General features: G+C 62.3%; 1 protein-coding gene across 1 annotated transcript in view; it reads right to left on the bottom strand.

The window, feature by feature from the left end:
• Positions 1-4130, bottom strand: part of NKX6-2 (NK6 homeobox 2) — a 10499-nt gene that overhangs the window by 728 nt on the left and 5641 nt on the right. The window lies entirely within an intron of this gene.

Here is a 4130-nt window from a genome sequence, read left to right as displayed (position 1 = left end):
GTGTGGGTGCAGCGTCTACACTGGGTCCAGGAACTGTATAGGTGCGGCGTCTATACCCGGCAGGCTGCTTCTCTTCTCCCTGGTGGTCGTGCTTTGGGGACACATCCCTGGGACCCTTGGCTGCTGGGAGCTGCCCCGTGCAAGTGCCCCCGCTTTCCGCTGATAGAATCCGTCATCTTCACTCACTTCTCAGGTGAAGTTCTTAGAAAGAAAGGCACGTCCCAAGCTCCTTGGTCCCGAGCTGAGCTGCCCCGTCTGTTGGCACCGCTCAGGTTTCTGGCCGTGTGACTTCGGCCCTGACGCCCACCTGCGTTGTCCCCACCCTCTGGGCTGCAGGCGCAGCTCCTCCCTGTCTGTCGCTCATTTTTCTTCCTCTCCTTCCGGGCCCATCCTCAGGACCTCCCCTGGGTCAGCAGCCCTGCTGGGTGACAGACACCTCTAGGGCCCTCTTGGCTCCCTGGTGGGCACTGAGAACCCTACATCTGTGCTGCCACCCGGGGTGCACTGCCCGGGACCTCCCCGTCTTCACGTGGGTGTCCCACAGCCCCCAGGGGAACAGCTCCGCCTCCCCTCCTGGGTCCTGCATGATCCCCGGGACAAGGACGCTGGATGCCTGTGCCTGGAGGAGCTCACTGGAGCCCACAGCTGGTGAGCGGCCCTCCAAGGGGCCTCTGCCTCTGGAGGCACCTGGCCCTCAGCTGGAGACCTTTGGCCACCTGGGCCCCCACAGTCCCCAACAAGCTGGGCCAGAAAGGGCTCTTCGCCCCTGCAGCGGCCAGCACACAGTCGCCGCGGGCTCTGGCTGGGGAGGCCCCGGGGCAACACTGTCCCTTGAGGACATCAGCGCCCACTCAGGAAGCCGCCCTCCCACCTGTGGGCACAAGAGCCGGCTGGGGGTGACTGAGTCCCCCTCAGTCACTGGAGGAGACTCCCCAGGAGCAGGCCGGCCACCGTGGCTGCCGAGGTGGAGGGGCCACGCCGCCTGTGGGACAGCCACGCATCACCTCAGAAACGCTCTTCTCTGGGGTCCCAAGAATCTTGTCTCCTTCAGGAAAGGACAAGGAGACATGGCTGTAAATCACACCCAGAGCTAATTCCCCAGGGCTCTGGGGCACCAGATGTGCAGCCGGCGTAATGAGCTCTCTCCCGGGGCCTCTTGGGCATCTGGCCACGTGGCGCACGCACTAATTGAGTGCTGAGCCCTTGGAGATTTGTGTCAGGAGCCTGTTCCGGCGCCCTGGCTGTGATCCGAGGATGAGATCGGACCAGCGTCGGCCAAGGGGGCTTCCGGAGGGGCTGGCTCCTGGCGCCACTCCAGGCTGGGCCACGGCGCTGTGTGGGGGATTCCTGGTGGGTGAGGGCCCCCGGGCGGGCGAGGGGTCGTGTGGTGCCACAGCCAGTGCCTCCCCACGATGGGTGCCCCCTGATGATGGGCGTCTCTGCAGGTCCTCGGGGCCCCTCCTATCCAGGCCTTCACAGAAGCCCAGGCCCTGGGTGCCCAGTGGCCTCGGTGGCCGCGTCTGCGTAACAGAAGCCGAGCGTGGGACAGCTGCAGCTCGGGACCGTCTGTGCCCCGCCCTGCGGGGTGCTCTGAGTTCTCGGGGTGTCACTTCTTTGTCCATTTCTCCTGGGTCTTGGTTGAGGTCCACTGGCGGACAGAGCTCAGATGGGAGCTGGGCTTGCAGTGAACGCGGGCAGGGAAGTGCCAACACCGGGGTCACAGGTGTGATCAGAGGCTGCCAGCCTGTGCTGGGTCACCGCGCGGTGCCAGTGGAGGTGCCCTCTGCCCAGGAGCTGTGGGGGAGCCAGGGCTGCCATCAGAACACCGTGTGGGTCGCTGGGAAGACCCAAAAGTGGGGAGGAAGCCACCAGACACGGGGGACAGCAGAGGTGGCTCCTTCTCCCTGCAGCGGAACCCCCCCAGGGCCTCACCGGGGGGCACACAGGTGGGGGCGAGTCTGTGAGGAGAAAATGGTCTCTGGATGGGGAGCCCAGGGCAGGGTCCCCACAAGAAGATGGTTTCAGACGAGAGTGAAGGGGTCGCCCACCGTCCCCAACGTGTCCAGGCTCGCGAGGGCATCGTCTCCAGAGCCTTCACGCTAGCAGCACACGTGAGAGGGTTTATCCAGGACGGGACACTTGTCCCAGGGCATCCCCTGCCTGGGGAGTGGCCTCTGACTTTTGGGGAACGCAGCTGCTGTGTGAGGCCCCCTGGCCAAGCCGCCCCTCCCCGGCCATTCTACCTGCATCAGCTTAATAGAAACTCCATCTGTGACTGGAGCGTTGCCCCCACCCCAGCCTCCACTTTCAGCCAAGGGAACTGCGGCTTGTCTGGCGTGGGAGTCGGAGGCAGATCTGGGGCCTGAGGCCTTGAGGCTTCAGGTGAGTCAGCGTCTCCAGGGCAGGGCTGGGAGGACAGCCACTGCTCTGGGTCCTCGTCTGGGCAGGTGCCCTGAGGCCGGGCGGCCTGCAGCTTTCCCACCACAGTTGGGTCTGGCACCCCCTGCCCAGGGTCACAGGTCCCTGACCCACAGCCTGAGGCTGCCCACGCAGCCATCCTAGAGGGGCGCGGCCTTCCCAGTGATGGTTGGTTCTGGAAATGCTTCAGGCCCTGGAGTCAAAGGGCGTCTAATAGGAAGACGGGACTGGCGGGGAGGGGTGGGGGCCGGTGGAGTTGTGGGGGCCAGTGAAGGCAGTCAGGGGGTCAGGGAGGACGGGGGAACTGATGGGCAGGGACATGGGAGCTGGGGAAGGGGCCCGGTCCGTCCTGGCCTCTGCCATCCCTGACTGAGTTGAGCTCAATTAATCTGAATTAATCCACTTTTCCCAGCCAGACTGCGCCTCCTGTCCAGACAATGCTGCTTGTTTGGCTTCTCCCAGGGCCCTGAACCTGCCCTCCCAGGTGCAAATGCTCCCGGTGCCCAGATTTCACATTCCCTTGGGAGATGGGGGCGCCCACTCCAGGAGAGGACGCAGGAGGAGGTGTGCACGGGCCACGTCCCAGGGTCGGTCCCCCAGGCAGGTGGATCACTTGAGGTCAGGAGTTTGAGACCAGCCTGGCCAACATGGTGAAACCCCGTCTCTACTAGAAATACAAAAATTAGCCAGGCGTGGTGGGTGGCTCACACCTATAATCCCAGCTACTAGGGAGGCTGAGGCAGGAGAACTGCTTGAACTGGGGAGTCGGAGGTTGTAGTGAGCTGGTATTGTGCCACTGCACTCCAGCCTGGACAACAGAGTGAGACTCTGTCTCAAAAAAATAACACTAATAAATAAATAAACAAACAGATCTGTGTCATTTCATCGTTAACTGTAAGTAGGCACCAGAAAAGCCCAGAGGAGCCTCTGGGCACCGAACCCGCGGGCACCCCTGGAGGGAGGAGCAGGCACACCCTGCGTCTTCGTTGTATTCTCTGCTGTGCTTCGTTTTGTTTGTTTGTTTTGTTTGTTTTCTGTGAACATGTCTTTTTATTGATAAAAACAAAGCACACGATTTAGGAAATGCGTCACAGGCGCTCGCCTCGCCAGCCGGAGCAGGTGCTGCCTGAGTTCCTGGAAGTTCTGGGACCAACCCTCAGGCGCGGTGGGTGCTGGACGCCTCTCTTGGTGTCAGGCGCAGTGGGTTCTGGACGCTTCTCTCGATGCTGGGGACCTTGAGTTCAGGGAGATTTGAGCTTGTTCCCAGCACTCTCAGGGGTCACATGGTTTGACCAGGTTCGAAGTCACAGCCAAAGACACCGCCCATGATGGCAGTGTAGGCCACGCCGCGCCAGGACGTCGGGTCACCCCAGCAGGCTTCTGGTCCCCAAATAAGAACACCTGGAGTCCTTTCCATAAACCCAGGGCCATTTCACTCCTGAGATTTGCTCTGGGAACGTCTGGAGATTCGAGGCAGCTTCTGAGCCACCTTGCGGCGGCGACAGCACCTCCAGGTGAATGAAGAGATGCAGCCTTGGCAGCGGGCAGGTGGCAGTTTTTCTCCCGCTGGCATCCGCTGTGCTTTGTTGGACAGGCTGGCCCTTCTCAAGGCTGCTGCCTCGCGCTCTGCAGGTAAACCTTTCGGTTCTTTCCACCCGCCAGAGTCTGAGCCACGGCGACGGTTAATTCCTGGGGTTCCGCAGGGAGCTCCC

The sequence above is a fragment of the Mandrillus leucophaeus genome, unplaced genomic scaffold (genome assembly GCF_000951045.1).
Source record: "Mandrillus leucophaeus isolate KB7577 unplaced genomic scaffold, Mleu.le_1.0 Scaffold219, whole genome shotgun sequence".
Taxonomy (NCBI): Eukaryota; Metazoa; Chordata; class Mammalia; order Primates; family Cercopithecidae; genus Mandrillus; species Mandrillus leucophaeus.
This window is presented reverse-complemented; position numbering and strand designations above follow the sequence as displayed.